Genomic DNA, 24,669 nt, shown 5'->3' with positions numbered 1-24,669 from the left:
TGGACTGGAAGGGGAGCAACCGGGACTGGAACCTGGGGTGCCAGTGCCGCATGCGGAGGATTAGCCAAGTGAGCCATGGCGCCAGCGGGGGAACACAGTTCTATCCGTAGCACTCTTTCTCCAAAATGTATGTCCTCATTACACGTAGAATATATCCATTCCAACCTGACCGCCTCAAAAGTTTTAATTCATTGCAGCATCAACTCTGAAGGCCAAAGTCTCATCTAAATGTCGGAACTGGGCATGGGGAAGACTTGTAGTGCGATTCCCACTGTGTAGTAGGATTCCCATTGTGTAGCACGGTTCTCCAGCTCAGAATCTGTGACACCAGATGAATTCCTTGTTTCCCAGGCCTAGGTTACTCATGTTCTTCCCAGAGTAAACAATATACTAACCTTTTTAACCGAGCCTGTTTACTTCTGCCAATAATTCCTTCTCTAACTCCTCTCTGTCCTCACATTGCACTGTAATCAGTAAGGAGGACCCAAGCCACATCTTCAATACTTTGGTCAACTCGCAGAGAAGTCTAAGCAGTTTTATTGATTGCGAGTTGTACCTTCCACAAAACAGTAGAACACAGTTCATTCAGGCTCCTTGCCATCTTGTAACAAAGATTCCCTTTACTCCAGTTTCCAATTGCCTCTTCCTCATTTCTGAGACTTCACCAAAATGATCTGTAATGTCTGTCAGTGTCATGTTCGTGGTTATTTATTGTCTAAGAATGTGGAAGCTTTCTCTCCAACTCTCCCTCTTTCTTGAAGACTTACCAAAATCATCTCTAGCATATATATATATATATATATATACACATATATATATAATTTTATTTACTTGAGAGGTAGAGCTATAAAGAGGGAGACGCAGAGAGAAAGGTCTTCCGTCCTCTAGTTTACTTCCCAAATGGCCACAATGGTTGGAGCTGGGCCTATGCGAAGTCAGGAGCTTCTTCCGGGTTTCCCACATGGGTGCAGGCACCCAAGCACTTGGGCCATCTTCTACTGTTTTCCCAGGCCATAAGCAGAGAGCTGGATCAAAGAGGAGCAGCCAGAACACCAATTGGCACCATGTGGGATGTTAGCACTGTGGGCAGAGGCTTAGCCCACTATGTCACAGTGGCCACAATATTCATATTTCTTCTAGCACTCTCTTCAGCTTTTTTATGGCATGTATCTCAAAACCTCTATAGCCGGTACCCATCACCCTGCTAACACTGGTTCCATATTGCTATGGAATTTTTACTGCAGTGCCCCACTCTTCATACCACCGTTTGTATTTGAGTTCTCAAGAGAAACAGGAGGTTACATGAACCTTTGTTGTAGGGGATTGGCTCATGCAATTAGAAGTCTCAAAGTCGGCAAGCCAGGGACTGAGGAGAGCTAATGATGTACAGGTGCAGGCTGAGTCCAAGGGCCTGAAAACCAGGAGTGCCAATGCTTTATGTTCCAGTAAAATACCAGCAACTAGGGAAAAGACCTGAGAAGAACTGAAGTTTGACTTGTTGGGAAAGACTGATGTCCCAGCTCAAGCAGGTGGGAGGAGCTCCCTCTTAACAGTGGGTGTCACAGCTTTTTTTCTTCAGGCTGTCAGCTGAATGAGTGAGGGGCACCCACGTGGGAGGGGAATGTGCCTGTCTACAGAGCTACTCTAATTCAGACACAGCCTCCAGGGCACACCAGGTGTTTGATCATGCCTGCCCTTTTCTTCCTCTGCAGGGAGAATTTTTATCTGCTTGTGTGCTGGGCTTTGGGGCCTTTGTTGTCCCGGTTGAAGCAATGGGCAGGAGCATATAAGAATGAAGGGCTGGGGGTGGCCAGCTTTCTTTATTACAGCAGAAAAACTCAAGGAGGAGAAGGGTTTAGGAGTTTCCAGGGACACCTCCACTGATGCTGGACAAAGGATGAGGGGAAATCCCCACACCCTGCACCCCATCTCTTCAATGACTCGAACTTAAGGATTGGCAGTGGGGTTTATTTTTTTTACTTTATTTATTTTATTTATTTTTTTAAAGATTTGAGAGGTAGAATTACAGAGAGGGAGAGTCAGAGAAAGGTCTTCCATCTGCTGGTTCACTCCCCAAATGGCCGCAATGGTCAGAGCTGAGCCGATCAGGAGCCAGGAGCTTCTTGGTCTCCCACGTGTTGCAGGGGCCCAAGGACTTGGGCCATCTTCTGCTTTCCCAGGCACATTAGCAGGGAGCTGGATCGGAAGTGGAGTAGTTGGAACTTGAGCTGGCATCTATATGGGATGCCAGTGCCACAGGTGGAGGCTTAGCCTACTAGGCCACAGTGCTGGCCCCTCTTTTTTTTCTTTTTTAAGATTTTTTAAAGATTTTATTTGCAAGGCAGGATGAGAGAGAGATGCATCTGTTCATTGACTCCCCCAAATGCCTGCAACAGCCAGGACTGGGCGAGGCCAAAGCCAGGAGTTGGGAACTCCATCTGGGTCTCCCATGTGGGTGTGAGGGACCCAAGAACTTGCTCCATCACCTACTTCCTCCTAGGATGCATTAGCAGGAAGCTGATCAGAAGTAGACATGTCAGGGGCTGGCATTGTGCTGTACCAGGTAGAACTGCTGCCTGTGACACCAACATCCCGCGTGGTTCCAGTTCATGTCCCAGCTGCTCCTTTTCAGATCCACTTCCTTGCTAATGACCTGGGAAAATCAGCAGATGGTCTAAGTGTTTGGGCCCCTGCCACCCACTTGGGAGACCTAGAAGAAACTCCTCGCTTCGACCTGGCTCTTGCGGCCATCTGGGGAGTGAACCAGTGGGTGGAAGATTTTCTCTCTGACTCTGAATTTCAATAAATCTTAGGAAGTGGAGATGCCAGGATTTGAATCAGACTCTCTGATGTGGGATGCGAGCATTTCAAGTGGAGAATTTTTTAAGATTTATTTGAAAGAGTTACACAGAGAAGGAGAGGCAAAGAGAGAGAGGTCTTCTATCTCCCAATTGGCCACAGTGGGCAGAGCTGCACCGATATGAAGCCAGGAGCTTCTTCCGGGTCTCCCACATGGGTGCAGGGGCCATATTCTGCTTTCCCAGGCCATAGCAGAGAGCTGGATCAGAAGTGGAGCAGCCAGGACTCAAATCGACACCCATACGGGATGCAAGCACTGCAGACAGCAGCTTTACCCACTATACCGCAGTAACAGCCCTCAAAGTGGTGACTTAATCACTTGGACCACACACAGTCACGGTTTCTTTCTTTTGAATGTAATGTTGTTTGGGACTGGGTCTCAGGGTGAGACCCAGAAGGCCTTTACTGTAAGTTGCACAGACCCTAAGCGAAGTTCACTGGAATTAGAATGAGTGCTTCCTCCTGGCTCCTGCTGCCTGGGGAGTGTTGGGTAGTGAGAATCACGTTCCCCAGGGACAGAATCCTAGCTTCTGTAGGAAGCATCAAGTTTTAGACAAGTTCAGAAAGCTTTAATACTTCCTAGGGATAGCAGCTCTAGAATAATAAATCCTGGTGAACAAGCAGTGATTGTGAAAAAAGTTTTTATTCTGGAATCTCGTGGATTTCAACGGGCTGTGAGGAAGAACCAATGCATTTAATCTCTGGGTTCTGAAGGAGGAATGGGAATGCATAAGAAGCTATGAGTAGGAAAGGGGGGTGCAGGGAAGAGAGGGGTGTTGGAGCTAAAGTAGACAAAGTTTAGCCTAGCATCTGTAACAGAATGCCTACCAGTTGTTCCAGTCTTGCTACAATGTACATTTTCTCTTTTCTGAATCAGTAGCTCACATATGAGCATACCCCAAAAAAAATTGTAGGAAAAAGGAATTAAAAGATAATTTAAAGAAATATTTATTTGAAAGGCAAAGTGACAGACAAGGAGGTCTTTCATCCATTGGTTCACTTCCTGAATGGCTGTGACAGTAAGGGCTGGTCCAGGCTGAAGTCAGGAGCCAGGTACTCCATCCAGGTTTCCCACATGAGTGCAGGAACCCAAGCTTGGACCATCTTCCTCTGCTTTCCCAGGCACATTAGCAAGGAGCTGGACCAGAAGTGGAGCAGCCAGGACTCCAACCAGACTCTGATATGGGATCCAGCATCAGTGGTAGCTGATGTACTGATGTAGCTGTACTATAATACTGGCTCCATAAATTATTTTGCTGCAAAAATTTTAGAAATCCATGCATTTTTTTCATAAACTTCCATAAACTTTCCATGAACTTTAAAAAAAAATATCTATTTACTTGAAAGTCAGAATTACACAGAAGGAGAGGCAGAGAGAGAGAAGTCTTCCATCCACTGGTTCACTCCCCAGTTGGCCACAACGGCTGGAGCTGTGTTGATCCGAAGCCAGAAGCCAGAAGCTTCTTCCAGGTCTCCTGTGTGGATGCAGGAGCCCAAGGACCTGGCCATCTTCCTGGGAAAGCACTGGGCCATAGCAGAGAGCTGGATTGGAAGTGGAACACCTGGGATTGAACCGGCGCCCATGTGGGATGCTGGCACTGCAAAGGGTGACTTTACCCTCTTTACCGCAGTGCTGGGCCCTCCGTGAACTTCTAAGATTATTTGGCCTATGTTGTGGCATAACAAGTTAAGCTACCACCTGCAATGCTGAGATCCCATGTGGTTGTTGGTTGGAATCCAGGCTTTTCCACTTCTGATCCAGCTCCCTGCTAGTGGCCTAGGAAAGCAGCGGAAGATGGCCCAAGTCCTTGGGCCCCTGTACCCATGTGGGAGATCCAGATGAAGCTCCGGGCTTCCACCTGGCCCAGCCCTGGCTGTTGCAACTCTTTGAGGAATGAACCCGCAGATGCAAGACTTAACTTTCTCAGGGTCTCTAATTCTGCCTCTCATATAAGTAAATTTGAGAGGCAGAGTAGAGGGAAAGAGAAAGACTTTCCATCTGTTGGTTCATTACCCAAGTGGCTACAATTGTCAGGGCTTGGCCAGGTGGAAGCTAGGAGCCCGGAACTCCATCTAGCTCTCCCATGTGGGTAGGTGGCAGGGGCCCAAGCTCTTGGGCTATTTTTTGCTGCCTTCCCAGGCACATTGGCAGGGAGCTGCATGGGAAGCAGAGCAGCAGGGACTGGGACAGGTGTTGTGAAAAGGGATGCCACCTTGCAGACAATGGCTTAAGGTGCTGCACCATGGTGCCAGCCCCTCTGTGAGCTCTCTGAAGACTGCTTGCTGAGGGACGTTTCTTGAACACTAGTGTGCCGAGGGGCCTGTGGGGGCACTTGTTACAACTGCTGACTTCTGGGCCCGCCTCCAGACTCTGCTGCACAGCAGCACTCTGGAGTCCAGTGAGTTGCGTGGGGGTGTCTGAGAGCTGTGGTGTCCCAGAACCAAGAAGCAGAAGGACGGAGATCTGGTTTGAGATCAGTGGGGAGAGGCTTTTTTGGAAGCTGTACTTTATGACCAACACATTTTTAAAAAAGATTTATTTAAAAGAGTTAGAGCTTCCATGTGCTGACTCATTCCTGCACAGCCAGGCTGAAGCCAGGAGTTTCATCCAGGTCTCCCACGTGGGTAGCGGGGGCCATCCTCTGCTTTTCCCAGACCATTCCCAGGGAGCTGGATCAGAAGTGGAGCAGCTGAGACATGAACTGGTGCCCATATGGGATGCTGGTGTTGCAGGTGGCAGGTTACTGACTATGCCACAAAGCTGGGCCCCCAGCACTCGTCTTTTTTTTTTTTTTTTTTAAGATTTATTTGTTTTTTGAAAGGCAGAGTTAGAGGCAGAGAGAGAGCGAGCTTCCATCCACTGGTTCACTCACCAAATGGCCGCAATGGCCAGAGCTGGGTGGATCCAAGCCAGGAAACTAGAGCTTCTTTCAATCTCTCATGTGGGTGCAGGAGCCCAAGGACTTGGGCCATCTTTCACTGCTTGCTCAGGCCATAGCAGAGAGCTGCATTGGAAGTGGAGCAGCCGGGTCTCAAACCGGTGCCCATATGGGATGCCGGCACTGCAGGCGGCAGCTTTAGCCTCTGTTCCACAACACCGACTCCCGGCACATGTATTTTTTTAAAAAATTTATTTATTTGAAAGGCAGAGTTACAGAAAGGCAGAGGCAGAGAGATCATCCATCCACTGATTCACTCCCTAGATGGCCACAACAGATGGAACTGTGCCAATCTGAAGCCAGGAGCTTCCTCCAGGTCTCCCACATGGGTGCAGGGGCCCGAGGACTTGGGCCATCTTCTGCTTTTCTAGGCCATAGCAGGGAGTTGGATTGGAAGTGGAACAGCCGGGACTCGAACTGGCACCCCATGGGATGCTGGCGCTGTGGGCCGCAGCTTTATGTGCCACACCACAGTGCAGGCCGCCGGCACACCGGGTTCTAGTCCCGGTCGGGGCACCGATCCTGTCCCGGTTGCCCCTCTTCCAGGCCAGCTCTCTGCTGTGGCCAGGGAGTGCAGTGGAGGATGGCCCAAGTGTTTGGGCTCTGCACCCCATGGGAGACCAGGAGAAGCACCTGGCTCCTGCCATCGGAACAGCGCGGTGCGCCAGCCGCAGCGCGCTACCGCGGCGGCCATTAGAGGGTGAACCAACGGCAAAGGAAGACCTTTCTCTCTGTCTCTCTCTCTCACTGTCCACTCTGCCTGTCAAAAAATTAAAAAAAAAAAAAAATGTTAGCGAGTACCTCCATGTGCTGGTTCATTCTTCATATGGTGGTAAGAACCAGGGCTGGGCCAGACTAAGCCAGGGAGTGAGTGGCCCGGGTGTGAGTGGCAGGGACACTAGTACTTGAACCATCATCGCAGCCTCCCACTGCATTAGTGGGAGCAGTACTGTGCCAGGGCTGAAGGCCTGAGGAGTGAAAACAACCTGCCAAGTCACGGTGCCCCACCCTGGCCAGCACATTTAGAAATGCACTTAGAGGGAATGTTGATTTAGTGGGGCTTTGGGGAGCCGATGGATATTGTGTCACGCTGCGTCTCCACAGCTCTGTCCGGTGAGATCCAGGCCCTGAGAAACACACTCAAAGTCCCAGCAGTGGTGGGTGCCTGTGTGCACTGTCCTTTCCCACAGGAGACGCAGAGACCCAGAGAGGTCACACAGCGCTTCGACGCAGGTCTGAGACTGCCACCGAGTGTCCTGTTCCCCAGCCATCTGCCCACTCGCCACACACCTGTGCCCTCTGGAGTAGGGGGAGACAGGCAGTGAGAGGGCTGGGCCCACAGCCCCAGAGGGTGGGGCTGCGGCCGGTATCTTGTCCTAGTGGAAAATGGAGCCCGAATTAGCATAGGGACACTTTTTGGTCTGGAATTCACACGTTTGCGATCAAAAGTCATTGATGGCTCTCTTCAAAGGCAACACCATGTCCTCCCCAGACAGAAAAAAAAAAAAGTGCAAGTGTTAAGACTTTGCTTTCTTCTTTTTAAATCCCGGGGAGGAAGAGACAGCCCCTAAGGGAGTCCCCGGTCTGCACTGCTTCCTGGTAACCGGTCCTGCAGCAGGCGGCTGGGCTGGGCTGCCGGGGCGGTGCGCGGTGGCGGGCGCGGGTCTGCGGCAGCGCGGGCGGGGGCACTGCAGCACCGCGGCCCTCGGGCGGGCGGCGGGCCGTGCGCGCTGGAGGGGGCGCTGTGGGCTCGGCGCCGCGGCCTTTTGTCAGCGCGCACCGCCGGGCCAGCCCTCATTTCCTCCCAGCCTCGTGCGGGAAATGGATTTGATTCTCCCGGCAGGGCTGTGAGGGACGAGCGGGAACAGCGCCTTTGTCAGCGAGCCGCGGCCTCCGCGCTCCGAGATTAGCTCCGCCAGTGGAGGAGCCGCGCTGCCGGGAGGGATTCCTGGCGGGATGCGGGGGACCCGCGGCGCTGCGGACTAGCGGGGCGCCTTGATGAGGCGCGCCCAGAACCCACAGCAGCCCGCGTCCCGCTCCGCGGTGGAAGAGCAGACCCGGAGGAGATGCCGCGCGGGAGGTAAGGCGGCCTCGGCTTTGTTGGTTTTCACGGCATCGAGGAGCCCTGGTAGCTGCCGTGGGTCCCACAGGTTTTGGGGGATGATGTAACGCTGAGGGCTCTTTGAAAACCCGGGCCGCAAACGCTGGCCCCTGCGTGGGGACGGTGGGACCCTTGCCCGGAGCGTAGCGCCTGGCTGGCAGGGCCGCCCACCCTCTTCTTCCCTGCCTGCTCGGCCGCCGCCCTCCGGGGAGCTGGGCGCCTTCCCTGGGGTCTCGCTCTCTGCCGCAGGGCAGCTGGAGCAGGTGCAGCGGCCACTGCCTGCTGTGTTCGGGTCGAGGCAGCTGACACGTGAGCGGGGCCCCGGGGGTTTGGATTCTGATGCGACTGCACCACTTTGAAGGGGGAAAAGGCCACTGTCCCCGAGGAGATGTTGCCACCCTGTGCCCCTTTAGCTACCATCTTCCCTCCCTTCTCTTTCCTCGTCACCTTCTTCCTCCTGCAACGCGGAGGAGGACACCTGGGCCTTGGAGGCGGGAGTCTGCGGCTGCTTGTTTTGAAATCGCCACCGCCGTCTACCTGGTGTTGGGGGAGGGCGGGCGGGCAGGGACGGGCCCCTTCGGGATGCTCGTCAGGCGCTGGGCTGGCCTATTGTCTTGCCTTTCCTTTTCCAGTTTCTCGTCCCTCATCTCCATCCTCTGCCAAAAAAAAAAAAAAAAAAAAAAGGCAATAAATTAATAAAACGTAAAAATTGAAGAGGCAACCCCTCCCAGCCCACATCCTATCAAATTCTTAAAAATTGTCATTTTTCTGTGATATGCAAGTGTCACCCGTCTGTTGCTTTGCGCCCACGCCTCTCTTCTCTGGCAGTTCATCCTGTAGGATCCAGCTGACTCCCATAAGCCTCATAAAGAATAGAAACGGCTTCTGTTTCCTAAGAGGGCCAGGTTCCGCGTCCTGGCTGGAGCTGGGGGATTGCAGAGAGTGTCCCCACCTCTCCTCGCGTTTGTGGGTCTAGCTGGGATTCATGAGATGTTCAACCTGTGCCATGAGAGGTGTTCTCCTTGATGGGACTTGAAAACTGTTTCATTTGAAGGAAAAAGCAATGGCTGGCCAACATTGGAGTGAATTTCAGCCTTGCAAGTGACACCTCCCACTAGCATATGAATAATATATGTCAGAAATTTTAAAGAGGATTCTAGCCCATTTGAGGTTTTGACTTTCTGATGTTCTACCTTTATTTTGTGAAGCAAGCAGAATTTTCCCCATGCCTGTAGACCAGGACCTTGCCCAGCCCCCTCACTTCCTCCCCAACAGGTACCAGTTGAAGCAAACTTTTTGTTATTAGGATGATATCAGCGCATTTTGGAAAACCACTGAAGATAAATCATTCTTTGATCCAAAATGCATAACAGTTTTGTAGCCAGCCCTATTTTGTTGGCTGGTCCAGTCAGAGACGTGTTTGTCATAGGAACAGCACACAGCCATGCCTGCAATGGCACGTCACCTGTGATTTCCAGCTTGGGCTGAATTTGTTTTAAATATGACTCATATAGTGTTGAAATGAGCAAACCTCAACTGTTCTTATAGTTTACAGATGATCAGGTGTATTTATTGGCAAAGGACTTAGTGTCAAGGTTTTTAAATATATTGATTTCCTACCTCGTTCCACAGGGGTTTTAAGATAGTTTACTATAGAAAGGCAGCCTACCTTGGAAGTATCTGGAAAAGGAAAAAAAAAATCAAAGATAGAGACATAATATGTTTTAGACTGAGGCTCATATGAAAACATAAGCATGCAACCCTCTGTGCTGGCTCTGAGCGGGAACAAACGCAGCTTTAAACTTCCCAGCAGCTCATGCAAAAACGAAATGGACTTGTCCATGGTTCATATGTTCCATGTGCTTGTTCATTCATTCGCTCACTTGTTCACTCAACAGGCATTCAGTGAGGACCGGCCAGTGTCAGTGAGAGGTTCTGGGAACAAAGGGTTGAAGCAGCTGGGCGTGGCCCTCTGCCCTGACAGCGCTTAGAGACAAGTGTAAGAAACAGACAGAAATCTCTCAAATGTGCGTGTAATTATAAGTTGTATTTAGGAAAAGCACAAAGCATCACATGCCAGAACACAAAATAACCACTTAATAAAAGCACAATGATTCTTGGCTCAAAGGAACTTTTCCCAAAGATGATCTAGTGGTTGGAATGATGTCTTCCATTACCCCCTCGGCAGACACAGGACAAGGCTCCTGGGTTGCCCCTGACAGTGGCCCCTGGTGTGAGCTCATGATTGCACGACACCGGTCCCTCAGACCCCCCGGGGTTCTGAGGATATGTATATTTTGAGATACCTGGGCATTCTCTAAAACTAGTGGTTTCATTCCGGTGATAGTCATTAATATTGAAAGTGTGTTCTGGATCGTTATGATGACAAGTCCCAAACCGAGGCTGAGGCCCATGTTGTCCTTTGTGCCTTCCCCTTCCTGGTGAGCCAGGGGCAGGCCTGGTGGGTAGCGTCATAGTGGGCCGGAGGGGAGGGGAGGATGCCCAGAGTGTGACTAGTGGAGAGTCTGCCCACGGTACCTGCTTGGCAGATGAAGAGAACAGCTGCTATACTGGCAAGGAGCGAAGATCTCTTGCAAACCCACCTTCCTATGCACCACACTGCAGAGTTTATCACAACAGGTGTGGTCCAAAATGCAATGGGAAAGTTGCTGTTGTTGGTGTTAGCAATACTTTGATTCAATCACCTACACTGAGCTAGTAACACACATGAAGTACTCTGCATCTCAGGTAATGAGAAAGGTGCTTTGTGAGTCGTTAAGTGGAGTCAGATTGTCTGATTTCAAATCCCATTTTTCTTTTTATTTGCTGTGAGACTCTGGGCAAGTTATTTAACCTCTCTGTTCCTCAGTTAGTTATGAGAACATAGCATTGTATATATGTGTGATAATAGTTTCATAGCAATATTACAGGAATTAGTGAATTGATAACAATTCATGAGAGACTTGGAACATATAGTAAAGTTCAATAAATTTGAATGATTATCACTATTTTTATCAGTCTGAGATGATGCCTCATTTATGTAGCCACTGCAGAGTAGATGGATGGCAGATTTTTTAAAGCTGCTACCTGATTGTCTTCAAGATGCAAACACGTTTTTGAGGTTATTAAGGCTGTTTTGCTTCACCTATATTAGTCTTGTCAAAGTTCTAAAAATGATAGCATGTAGAAAGTAGACCTCAGGCTACAACTTCATGTTGTTAATTCCAAATGGTGTTTTCATTTCAGCAAGACAACATGACCTGTTGCAGTAAATCGACTTTTATTAATCTGACACTTTGAAGTTTGGTAGTTGTATTTGTACATTTGCTTTGGCATTTAGTAATAAAAAAGCTGGAAAGCAGAGATGTTTAGACTTGGTCTTTATGAATATACATATTTAGGTTACATTTTAATAAAAATCGCTTAGATCAACCCTGGGGTCAATAGATTTTTTTTTTCCTTCAAAAGGGATTTTTGTGTGGTTTAGGCATTTTGAACTGTGTACAGGAACATGCCCAAGATTCTTAGAATAGCATTTTTGAATCTCTAGAGACAAGATTGCAGCCCCAGCTTTAGACCCCAACACGCACCTTGGCTACTGAAGTTTTAGCCAACTAAAGTATGAAAGAATTTTTTTTAAGATTTATTTATTTTATTTTAAAGATTTACAGAGAGGAGAGGCAGAGAGAGAGGTCTTCCATCAGCTGGTTCACTCCTCAATTGGCCACAACGGCTGATGCTGCGCCGATCCGAATCCAAGAGCCAGAAGCCTCCTCTGGGTCTCTCACGGGGGTGCAGGGGCCCAAGGGCTTGGGCCATCTTTCACTGCTTTCCCAGCTGGATTGGAAGTGGAGCAGCTGGAACTTGAACTGGTGCCCATATGGGATGTCTGCACTGCAGGTGGCGGTTTTACCTGCTACACCACAGCACCGGCCTCTATGAGAGAATTTTAAAGCAGTGATTTCTCCACATTGCCTCTCCTCTACCACTAAATCCCAAACTGAAAGAGCACCGATGGAGAGAGAAGCTTCTAGCAAAGACTCGTCCAAACCTATCTTCCAAAGCAGACTACTTTGCTGATATTATTGAATAAAGTGGAAAGGAAGTCTAGTTTTTGAGGGTACAAAGTCTGACTGTTTTAATTAAAGCAAGTTTATTGATTACATTATTCAAATCTATTTTTAAGTTTTCTTTATGTTCAGTGATCTGTTAAAGATTACAAGAGGGCCAGCATTGTGGCACAATGGGTTAAGCTGCTGCCTGCAATGCCAAATCCCATATTGGAGCGCTGGTTTGAGTCCTGCCTGCTCTGCTTCCAGTCCAGCTCCCTGCTAATGTGCCTGGGAAGGCAGTGAAAAATGGTCTAAGTACTTAGACCCCTGCCCCCATGCAGGCCCCTCAGATGGAGTTCCTGGCTCCTGGCTTTTCCTGACCCAACCCCAACTGTCATGGCCATTTGGAGAGTAAACCAGCAGATGGACGATACTTACCTCTTTCCCTCCCTCCCTCCCTCCCTTTCTGCCATTCTGCCTTTCAAATAAATAAAGTGTTAAAAAAGATTACTGGGCTGGCGTGTGGTGTAGAGGGTTAAGAGGCTGCCTGCAGTGTCTGCATCCCATGTGGGCACCAGCTCGAGTCCCAGCTGCTCCACTTCCAATCCAGTTCCCTGCTAATGTGCCTGGAAAAGCAGTGGAAGATGGCCCAAGTCCTTGGGCCCCTGCACCCACAAGGGAGACAGAGGCAGCTCCTGGCTTTGGATTGGTCCAGCTCCGGCCATTGTGGCCATTTGGGGAGTGAACCAGTGGATGGAAGATCTCTGCCTCTGCCTCTCTGTAACTCTGCCTTTCAAATAAATAAATAGATAAATAAATCTTAAAAATACAGGGGCCAGCGCTGTGGTGTAGCGGGTAAAGCCGCTGCCTCCAGTGCTGGCATCCCATGTGGTGCCGGTTCGAGTCTCAGCTGCTCCACTTCTCATCCAGCTCTCTGCTGTGACCTGGGAAAGCAGTGGGAGATGGCCCAAGTCCTTGGGCCCCTGTACCCACGTGGGAGACATGGAAGAAGCTCCTGGCTTTGGATCAGCACAGCTCTAGCCATTGCGGCCATCTGGGGAGTGAACGGAAGACCACCCCCCCTTTCCTTCTCTCTCTGTATAACTCTTTCAAATATTTTAAGCAGCAACTTAACTCTTGCACCAAATATCTATCCCTATTTTAATCATTTACTTGCTTTTATAGTTTCATAATCTAAATTTGTATCTTCAAACAAAATAGATCAGACTTGTTTTCCTTAAACTTTATGAAGTTGGAATTGTATCATTTGTCTCGCTGAGTGTTGTGACTATACCACTCCTCTCCATGAGCACTATTTAGATGCTTTAAAAAGTATATTTATCCTAGGAGTGTTTGGAGCTCTTTGCTGATGGTCAGAACTATCTTTGGTGGGTTGTTGGGTAACCCAGCATATCCAAGGCAGAGGTGGTTTGTGGAAGACAATGGTCACTTTGAGATGAGTTTGATGTATAGGTGGTCAGTAGAGAGGCAGGTGTGTGGCTCTGGGCTAAGATCCAGGAGGGAGATCTCGGTTGGGGGCATAGGGTTCTGGCACATAGATAGCAATGGTTTCAAGATGGCAGCATGGGCCTACCTTTCCTTTCTCCAAAATGACCCAAGACAAGAGGGAAAACAGATCTATCATCATTGTGGACAACAGAGAGAAAACAAACAATGGACCAAGATTCTTGAAGAACTCTGCAGAGCACATGGTATCAGCCAGTCCCTGATTCAATAAGGGACCTTCCTGGAAGAAGTGGCAATATCCTAGTAATGATTCTTAAGATAATCCCAAGGCTCAGTGCAAAAGGGCTGATTGGGTGTTGTATGGTCTGTGGAGTGAGGGGTGGAGTGTAAATCCAAGGGCTCTAGGAAGTCTACCAGAATTTCCACCCTGGGTTGTGGACTCTCAGTTTTATGGGCGGGGGCTTCTAGTGAAGGCAGGCTTTAACCAGCTTGCAAGAAGATCGACTCTGAACATCCTGACGGATGCAGGTGAAAATAGACGTAGATACACAAGTGCTGCCTGAGCTGGCAGGAGCTAACCTTAGCGTACTTTTTCTGATTGGAGGCCTCTGACTCCATGAGCTTCACAAGTGGGACCTGGAAGCCGGGGAGCCTAGGATGTGGCTGCCCAAAAACAAACCTGTATTTCATTTGTGACCTGCAATGGACTCCTCCATGCCTAGCCTTGAACCCACTGCAAAATCTTACCAGGTGGAGCAGCAAATCCCTCGGCTTCATCAGTGGCAGCTCCAAGGATCATTTGCCACCCTTTGCCCCAGCCCCCTACAGACAGTTGGCTTGACTAGGCATGGACTTGTGAGAACTTGGACTTTCAGGGCTGGCAGTCCTATTAGGCCATCTGCAAACAGGGGCCGGGGCCAGGATGAGAAGATAAAATCCTCCAAAACAGGAGAGAAATCATGGGTCTTCCCTTTGCTCTCCTTGTTGGTTGGTTTATGACTCCTTGAACTGATTCCAGTTCTGTTAGCTTCCATGAGACCCAGTTTGACTTTGGTTCCTGGGTCCACGTGGTTGCCCTTCATTCTGCTGGGGCTTGTTGGTGTGGGTTTCTGCTTCCTGAGGCTGTGCCGACCCTGATCAATGTCTACACATTTCCACACATTTCATGAGTTCCTTCTGCCTCCCTAGATGTCCTCCATTCACCTTTGATTTAACAAGTTGATTGTTTTAGAAAGTCAATGAGATAAACTTCCAGCAAGCCAAATTAAGACAAAAAAAGAAATCCACAAGACTGGAATGCCATTTGGGACAAAGGGAAGAACAGAGCTGCAACCGTAAGAACACTGCATTGTTGTGTCCTTACACATGAAACTGGCTGAACTGAACCGTTTTCCCACCAAATAAGAACTACTGTATGGACTCAGGAGATGGGACGTCGTGTTCCTGGATGGGAAGAGCCAACGCTGCAAAGACGCTGACGCTCACAGTTCCTGCTGCGTGGATGGCAGCCTTCCTGGGCACCAGAAACGATGCAGATTTGTTCCTATTTTTACAGTCCTTTGGCAATTTTCTGCAGAATTTTGAAAGGGTAGTGAAATTCTTGTGCTCAGTTGTGAACCATGTTGTTGAAGGGAAAATCCATATAAGTGCGTTGGAATGTGACTGACAGATTCTTTTTCTTGAAGAACAAATGAATTTATTGAACTTTGAAGTGCATGCGGACTTTAGAAGACAGAATCTCATTTAACAGTGAATATGATTTTCTGCCTGTGTTATTTTATTGAGTATGCATTTCATTATGTTTGCTTTCTTCCCTTGGTATGGAACCCCCATGAGAATCTCTGGGCTTTTGCTTAAAAACAAAAACAAAAACAAAAACAAAAAAAACTTCAGTGAACATTTGAGACCAGAAAAGAGTTCTTGGCTCCTGGCTTGAGCCATGCCCAGTTCTGGCTATTGTGGACGTTTGGGGAGTGAATCAGTGGATGGAAGATCTCTCTCACTGTCCCTGTCTTTCTCTGTGTCACTCTTACTTTCAAATTAATAGATAAATAGGTAGATACATCTTTTAAAAAAATCTGTGAAGAGACCCAGTGAAGAGTGAGGGCGGGAGCAGCTCTCTCCTCTTCTACTTGTGTCAGATGGCAAAGTATACATACTGATTATCCCAGCATCCTTTTATTTAGAATTTATTCCTCTTCCCATTAACACCACGTTTTCCTTGGATCTTTCCAACACCCTCGCTTGTGTCCTAAATTAGTTGCATCTGTTACCATAGCTATGCAGTATCCAGCTTAACCATTCCCTGCTTGTTCTTGCCATACGATTCTCGAGACATCCTTTCTCTTCATAAAATACACTATTATTTCTCCTCCTCCTCTCTGCAGATTTTTAGTTTTTTTTTTTTTTTTTGACAGGCAGAGTGGATAGTGAGAGAGAGAGACAGAGAGAAAGGTCTTCCTTTTTGCCGTTGGTTCACCCTCCAATGGCCGCTGCGGCCGGCACATCTCGCCGATCCGAAGCCAGGAGCCAGGTGCTTCTCCTGGTCTCCGATGCGGGTGCAGGGCCCAAGGACTTGGGCCATCCTCCACTGCCTTCCCGGGCCATAGCAGAGAGCTGGCCTGGAAGAGGGGCAACCGGGACAGAATCCGGCGCCCCGACCGGGACTAGAACCTAGTGTGCCGGCGCTGCAAGGCGGAGGATTAGCCTGTTAAGCCATGGCACCGGCCGATTTTTAGCTTTTTGAAGGCAATAATGCATGGGTGTGTTAATAAATCAAACAGGACTGCAAGGGTTCTATCAAAAAGCACAGTCCCTGCCCCACTCAGACCCCAACCCACAGGCTAACTAGTTTTAGCCATGCTTTTTTTTATTTATTTGAAAGAGTTGCAGAGAGAGGTAGAGACAGAAGTCTTCCCACTGGTTCACTCCCCAGATGGCTGCAATGGCTGCAGTTGCGCCGATCCGAAGCCAGGAACCAGGAGCTTCTTTCAGATCTCCCATGCGAGTGCAGGGGCCCAAGGACTAGGGCCATAGCAGAGAGCTAGATGGGAAGTGGAGCAGCAGGACTAGAACTGGCGCCCGTATGGGATGCAGGTGCTTCAGGCCAGGGCTTTAACCCATTATGTCACAGCGCCGGCCCCCTAGCCGTGCTTTTTTGTTCTGCGGTGGTTGTGTCTTGCTTCAGTATGCATGCACTGCTGTTCCTGGATTTATCTACCTCAGCTGTCATCTAGGGACATTTTGCCATGAAATTATACTACATCTCCTCCTCACTGCCTTTCTCTTGGTCAGTCTTACAACTCTAGACAGTGTGTTTATTAAAACCAGATTTCTCATCCCATGGGCTGTTGATTTTGTCACTTGATGCTCTATAAGATAAGGCTGTCACCACTCTTCCTTGCTGGTTTCTACCTCATTCCCTGTAGTTCGGTGTTTACTTGCACCTTACCAAAGTTGCTGAAATATTCTGTTCCATGGCCACAGTTAGTTTCCATGATCTGTCTGTAAGGTAATTCTGAAAGCTGAAAACTGTTCATTATCTGACGGCATTGATATTGTTCACTGCACAATAAAAAACGTGCTATAAGTTCATATCCTTCTCAGGGGCTCCAATATCTCAACCCTTGGGCCACTGCATAAAGAATGCTCCCAGGGTGAAGTTCAAATGGATTCCATTGTCAGGGTCCCAGAACGCTCTCCTGAGAAGTTCTCAAAGGGCACCTGCACCATCGTAGCTGCTCCAGCTCTCCCCACAGCACCGTCGTAGCTGCTCCAGCTCTCCCCGCAGCACCGTCGTAGCTGCTCCAGCTCTCCCCGCAGCACCGTCGTAGCTGCTCCAGCTCTCCCCACAGCACCGTCGTAGCTGCTCCAGCTCTCCCCTGCGAGCATGCAGTTTCCCTGAGAGATCCATCCTGGGATGAGAGCTGACAGGGCAGTACAAGCATGGTGCATTGACATAAAGAGGGAGACGGCAGCTGAGTGCCCGACTGCGGACATGTGAGGGGTGGGCGCGGTCTGCCACTCTGTACAGAGACCTGAACTTTGTGCCCCCGAGTTCAGCCTTTTTAGCCCCTCTGGCCCCCTGCGGTCCCTGCCATCTCAGAGTCAGGGACATCTTTAGGGCTCCAGCCTCCTCTTTCCTCTCAAATGTTACTCTCCCGCCCTCTGCCATTTACTCTCCAGAAAACTGTTGAAACCTCTCCCCTCCCTGTGAATCTCTGTGGGTCTGTTTAATGGGGTCTTTGGAGACAGCTTAGAGTTGAACAGGCCTACCATCTGGAGTAAGAAGCCAGGCCACACCTAGTGGTGAAATAACCTACCACCAAGACCATGATTTAAATTCAAACCGTGGCGAAGTTTGCTTTTCTTTATTGTATAAATGCCTCCAAATAGCTGCAGCACCCCTCTGGGATCATCCAGAAACAGTGTCACGTTCTCCCACCCCGCTTAGGGTTACTGACCTTTAGTTCTATAACTCACTGGCAGAGTTATTCAGACTCCAGAGAAGTAGAAGTGGCAAATGAGAGAGTTTGGCTAATAGTCTAATGGGGATTAGGGATGCAAATGAGGATTACGGGGTGGGTGCTTGGCCTTGTGGGTGAGATGCTGACTGGGATGCCTGCGTCTCTTACTGCAATGCTTGGGTTCCAGCCCCAACTCCAGCTCCCGACTCGAGTTTCCTGCCAATGCAGACCCCAGCAGTGATGGCTCAAGAAGCTGGGTTCCTGCAGTTCCTGTGAGAGACCTGGGTGTGTTCCTGAGTCAGCCTTGGCCTTGACTGTGGTGGGCGCTGGGGAGTGAACCACAGGACGGACGCTCTCTTTGTGCCTGTTTCTGTTGACTGAATAAATTTAAAACAGAAAACAATTTAAAAAAGACTAAACAGGTTTTGGGATTGTGCAATATATCTTAACTGCTAAAATTACAGGCTATGAAACTTGTGAGTTTTGAAGCCTGTACTTACTATACTTAGTTCTGAATTGAAGATATATCAATATTTTGTATATCAAAGAATTAAAATCTACCCTTAAGACATCAGATATGTTTATGGATGAAATGATGTAATAGCTAAAATTTGTCACAAAATAATTTTTTAAAAGATTTATTTACTTGAAAGGTAGAATGACAGAGAGAGGGAGAGAGAGAGATCTTCTGTCTGTTGGTTTATTCCCCAACTGGCTCCAACAGCTGGGTCTGGGCCAGGCCAAAGCCAGGAGCCAGGAACTCCATGCTGTTCTCTCAAGTGTGTGGCAGGGTCCCAAGTGCTTGGACCATCATTTGCTGCTCTCCCAAACACATTAGCAGAGAGCTGGATCAGAGGTGGGACAGCTGGGACTCCAACCAGTATTCTAATATGGGATAGTTGCATTGCAGGCAGCAGCTTAACCCTATGAGCCACACGCTGGCCCCTCCAAATAATTTGTTGTATGTAGGGCTAGTGAGGTTAGAGGTGAGCTAAGATAGACTATGAATTGACAATTGTTGATAGTGAGTGTAGTCTGTTACATAAACTGGTGTACTTTTCAGAGTGAAAGGAAGTTCTCCTACGAAGTACGCTGGAACAAGAGTCATAAAAGGGATCTCCTCAGCAAGCAGCAATGCAGCTCAGGCTACTGAAGGATGGGCCCTTGGAGTTCGTTGAGTATGCTCTCGCGTTTTGTAGTTTTTCAAAATTTACCTCATTTACAAAAAGGCTGCTATTTATACTATTTGCTGTTCTATTAAAATTGGAGGTTTTCATGTCAAACCATGACATTAAACATTAGCTTCAAACACAAAATGAAAATGAGACTCTTGTGAAAGAATAAATCTATTAAGTTGATTTATAGTAATGGGACAATAATCTATAGATTTCTTCAACTTGGACACCCAGGAAGCAACACTTAATTGAGTCTACAGTGTTATAAAGCAGATCTGTAGCTTCAATTTATGCAAAGGAGCCTGGTTTTTATTGCAGTGAATCGGGTCCATAGGGATGCTATGGATATGTGGATGCATCCTGAGACAGAACAGGCCTGTTGGGAAGGGAGGGCCAGGGCCAAGAAAGTGGTGGTGGTGGTGGGGGGGGCTGGGGGGGGTGCTCCTACTTGCAGAGCAGATCTTCAGGTGCATGGGTAACCATCTTGGTGTCTCTCCTATCTGAGTCCTGCTGAGATAACCTCTTTAAAGTCAACCAGATTTTGAGAAAGAGGGTTTCCACTCCCACTTCGTAGTTCTCATGATCCAGTCCTTGGGCTTAGGGATGTTTTGTGCTGCTGCCCATGTAAGGCCGTGTGGGTGAAACACTTGGACAAGGCTGCAAGGTGGTGTCTGCCTTAGGATGTCAGTCATTTTGATTTAGCCAGTCAGAGGGTCCAGGTGGCTATGGGTTTGGAGGTCCTTTTTTATTTTATTTTTTTATTTTTTTGACAGGCAGAGTGGACAGTGAGAGAGAGACAGAGAGAAAGGTCTTCCTTTTGCTGTTGGTTCACCCTCCAATGGCCGCCACGGCTATTGCGCTGTGGCCAGCGCACTGTGCTGATCTGAAGCCAGGAGCTTCTCCTGGTCTCCCATGCGGGTGCAGGGCCCAAGGACTTGGGCCATCCTCCACTGCCTTCCCGGGCCACAGCAGAGAGCTGGCCTGGAAGAGGGGCGACCGGAACAGAATCCGGTGCCCCGACCAGGACTAGAACCCAGTGTGCCGGCGTTGCAAGGCGGAGGATTAGCCTATTGAGCCCCGGCGCCGGCCTGGAGGTCCTTTTGTGCCCTATTCAAGAAGGGGCTGAGATGGATCACTGCCTGCACTCAGATGGCAGGCAGCAAGATGACACTTAGGTATTGCGTCATTATGTCAGTTCTTCAAGGCTAGAGTGTAGCCACTGTAGGTCAGACACACGTTCTTTAAAGATGCTTTGTCTTCAGTCTGTGTTGCTGTATTATTTCTTATCGTGTTCCTCCCAACGTCATAGATACAGGAGGCTGCAGTCACACATCTTTTTTTGCATTTAGTATTGTCTTTTCCAGGATGTCATATAAATGACATTACAAATATAAATAGTTTATTCCTTTTGATCACCGAGTAATACAACTTTTAGATATATGTCCCACAATTTGTTTATTCACCCACTAAAGGACATTTGTGTGGTTTCCAGTGTTTGGTGGTCATGAATAAAACCATTGTATATGTTGGTATACAGGTTTTTGTGTAGTTTGGCTAGATGGCTGGGAGTGGGATTGCAGTGTGGTATGGTGTGTGTTGAACTTTATAAGAAACTGCCAAACTGTTTCCTAAAGGACTGTACCATTTGGCATTCCCATTAGCAATGTGTGAGAATTCTAGTTGCTCGTACTTGATATTGCCAAGGTTGATTGGTTTGTTGAGATTTAGCTATCACAAAAGGTGCAGAAAGGTATCTTACTCTGGTTTTCATTTGCATTTCCCTAATGATCAGTGACATTGAGAATCTTTTCGTGTACTGAAATGCCACAGTATCTCTTTTCTGGCTATTTGCTTGTCTTGTAAATGTCAGCACGGCTCTGCCATTCTCGGGCAAACAGGAAGAGTGTGTCTGCAGACTCAAGAGGGGAGCGGAGGCTCATCAGTGTGTGTGTGTGTGTGTGTGTGTGTGGAATCGCCCAAGAAGAGGGTGATTTCAGGAGGATGGAGTCAGGAGCCGGGGGTCTGATCCCTCTCTCCTGCGCAGGCTGCTTCTGGGGTTCTGCTTTCCCGGATTTGGGGGTTCTATGAGGGATGCTTCTTTGGGAGAGGAGGGAGGGAAGGAAGGAATACAAACTGTAATATTGATTTCTTTTCTAAATCTGCTGCAAGTTCTGGTCTTTAGTTCAGTATACATTTATCTCTCTCTCTCTCTCTCTCTCTCTCTCAAATGATTTATTTATTTGAGAGGTAGAGTTACAGACAGAGGGAGAGACAGAGAAAGATCTTCCATCTGCTGGTTCACTCCCCAAATAGAAGCATGGCTGGAGCTGGGCCAATCAGGAGCCAGGAGCTTCTTCTGGGACTCTCATATGGGTACAGGGGCCCACGCACTTAGGCCACCTTCTACTGCTTTCCCAGGCCAAAGCAGAGCTGGATTGGAAGAGGAGGTGCCGGGACTCAAACCGGCATCCATATGGGATGCTGGCACCACAGATGGAGGCTTAGCCCAGTATGCCACAGTGCTGGCCCCAGTATGCCTCTCTTTAAAATACTTAAGTGTGGCCCCGCTAAATAGTCCCGCTGCTAATTTTCACTGGGAGGCAAAGGGAGGGTTAAGTGAAAGATGCTCCGGAAGTTGTGTATTTAAAATTGCTGGAGGTGTGCTGGCAACAGCGGGTCATTGTTCACAGTGGTAGGGAAGCTGGTGTGGCTTCACCGTGTGAGTCAGCCGGTCAACTGACTTTTCCTGAGCACCTGCTCTATGCAGCTACTCTTCCAGAGGCTGGGGATGACTTGGTAAGCCAGGAGTTCACACTCTAGTAAGGAGAGATGGAAGCTAAATGTGCAAACAGAGCTGAGTATTGATGCCCGTTATACAGAAGATGAATCCAGGTGACATGAGGGAGAGTCACAGGAGGAGGCTGCTTTAGCCAGAGTGGCCCTGGGACGCTTCTGTGGGGAGGTGGCATTGAGTGGGTTCACGGAGGGCGAGGTAGTGGTGGCTGGCTGCAGGCATTTGCATTACACTGTTTGAGGTGACATCACTGGCTGAGCATGGAGGTGAGGAGGGTGTGGGGAGATGCAAGCAGAGATGAGAAGGTGGGAAGTGATCCTCTGGAAGAGGGCACACCAGGGAAGAGCAGGTTGCCTGGCGATGTGATGAAACCACATGGAAGGTGTGGTGTGAGTCCAGTCTGCAAGGTTCAGCTGCACAGATGCAGGCCAGGAACAAGGTTTGTAGGGTTTAACCAAGGGTGGGGCTTGGTGAGGTGAGGACAGGGGAGTGGAGAGCATGGTAGGTGAGTGAGAGGTGTTTTACAAGAGAGTAGTTATGCAGGTGGGCTTTTTAATTTAAGCCACATAAGGAGGAGTGTGAAGAGTGCGATAGACAGTGAAGAAGTGAGTAAAGGCCTCAGAGACATAGGGGGCGTGTAAGAGGGGGATACACAGCAAGGTAGGGAGACTGGACGAGGGTGACTTCCAGATGTGGAGGCAGTGAGCTTCTGAGTGATGGCAAGCCCTAGGGTGTGACTTTGGGGGTGGTGGTGGCTGCGCCTGGGGTGAAAGGAGAGAGAGCTGGTTTGGAGGTCATGCAGATGTGAGGCGAGGAGTCGGGCGGATTGCAGTGTGGACGTTGAAGTCGTCAGGAAGAAGTGAGGAGAGGATGGCCGGCCCAGAGTTGAAGTCGTCAGAGGAGGAGGAGAGTCACAGGAGGGGTGACAGAAGTCGGGGTGGGGTCTGGGTGCCTCCTGGGTGACATTTTAAAAAAAAATTTTATTTTCATTTTTTAATTTTGAAAGGCAGCGAGACACAGAGAGGCAGAGACAGAGGTCTGCCATCTGCTGATTCACCCTCTAAATGTCTGCGACGGCTGGGACTGGGCCAGACTGAGCCAAGAGCCGGGGACACAATCCGAGTCCTCCCAAATGAGTGGCAGGGATCCAAGTACTTGAGCCATCACCTGTGCATTAACTGGAAGTTGGAACAGAGCCCTGACATGAACCTAGGCACTGGATGTGGGGTGCAGTTGTTCCAAGCAACGCTTTAACTACTATGCCAAATGCCCACCCCAGTGATGGGGTTTTTGAAGGAGAAGACATCGGCAGAGGTGGCCACATGACACAAGGAGGAGGCTGTGCACCCTGCTGGCGTGTGCAGGATGTGGGAGGGAGCACTATGGGGCAGTGGTGTGCTCAGACGAGAGCCAGGCATGAGCTTCTAGGTTTGTGGATCACAGAAATGGACTTTATGTAGCTGGATTAGAAAGAGCTCAAAGAATTGTGTGATTGTTCAATTTGATTGCTTTCCCAGCAGGAAGAAGGGTAAGCAGGAGGAGTTATTGACTTTGGGCTCTTTTAAAACTCAGTTAAAGGCAATTAGCAGTTTCTGGTGGTGTTTACCAAGGTACTTGTCTCACAAGGGATCTCCTAGCAGATCTCATGGAGTGTAAGAATGTGAGGAAAAACTTCCTGCTTCGAGATGTCCTGTTTTCATGTCATTAATTCCGGCATCACCCCTCAGCTATACATCTCACCGAGAGGACAGAAGACCTCTGTCCTTTCCTATCACCATCTTGCTGTGCGATGTCTCCCTTGTCTAGCCTGGCTGGGCGGATGGTGACATTTAACGTAATGAAGCGCTTACGGAAAAATGAGAATTGATGGAGAAGATGGACTTTCTTGTGGTTCATGCTTCTGTGCATTCAAAAAGGACATCTTTGGAGGAATAAAGCATGGTACAGGAGACAGTGGAACTTTTTAAATGCATGGTCATAAGTCTCAAAAGAGCATTCCGTGCTACCTGGCAGTTTGGAGGCATTTACTTCCCTATTTTCCATGGTGTGGGGTGTGGGGGAAGTGCTGTGGGGTGGCAGTGTGCCCAGGACAGAGCCAGGCTCTCACACGCTGGATGCCTCTGACTTCATTGAGAAACAAACAGTGAACTGGGAGCTCCTCCATCTTCCACTACGGAAGCCACCACCCGTCTGGCTGTTCTGGGTCAGGTGGCCCCTGCTTTGGTGAGGCCGCCCTTCCTTCTCAGCTCTGGGCTCCTTTTCCCCTCCGCCTCTTCAAGAACTTCACCCTGCAGTTGGCTTTTTTCTGCGTCATCAGCTCCTCCCCTCCCAGTCCCCTCTCTCTCTCTCTCTGAGCTGCCATATCACTGGGGGCGCCAGCAACTCCAGCTCCTATCCCGTTCCTTTATGTGTTCAGCAGAACCTCTTGAACCAGTTACCTTTGCTCCCTGTCTCACCTCCTGTTCCCCACTGGCTTCATCACACTGTGGTCCTCTCTATGCCACCCAGGCTGCTCACAAGGTCATTGATGATGACTTCCAAATTGACAAATCTAATGGCCCCTTCTTGGTTCTTGCCTTACTCAAACCATCAGCAGCACTCAACACCACTTCCGGGAACACTCTGTTATGAGGCCTCCTAGTTTCCCTGGCCTCACTGGCTGTTCCTCCTCTTCCTCTGTATAGTTTCCATCTCTTCCACCAGACTCCTAAGCGTGAGAGAGCAGCATGGCTCTGCCCAGGGCCACCTTGTCTTCCTTATACATTCTCTAGGACGGCTTATCCAGGCTTTATGCACAGTTGAACCCAAAGTCTCTA

At 49.0% G+C, this 24,669-nt stretch overlaps 1 protein-coding gene across 4 annotated transcripts in view; it reads left to right on the top strand.

The window, feature by feature from the left end:
• ADD2 (adducin 2) overlaps window positions 1–24,669 on the top strand; it is a 141,955-nt gene that overhangs the window by 28,918 nt on the left and 88,368 nt on the right. The window contains exon 1 of one of the 4 annotated variants that reach the window (XM_062209613.1): window positions 7,780–7,878. The exons of the other annotated variants lie outside the window; for them this stretch is intronic. The gene's annotated coding sequence lies outside the window, so the exon portion shown is untranslated. Of the gene's footprint in view, window positions 1–7,779; window positions 7,879–24,669 lie in introns of those variants that run through there. 4 annotated transcript variants of the gene reach the window in all.

This window comes from Lepus europaeus, chromosome 13, assembly GCF_033115175.1.
Source record: "Lepus europaeus isolate LE1 chromosome 13, mLepTim1.pri, whole genome shotgun sequence".
Classification (NCBI taxonomy): domain Eukaryota; kingdom Metazoa; phylum Chordata; class Mammalia; order Lagomorpha; family Leporidae; genus Lepus; species Lepus europaeus.
The sequence above is the reverse complement of the archived record's forward strand: the minus strand, read 5'-3'. Positions and strand labels throughout refer to the sequence as shown.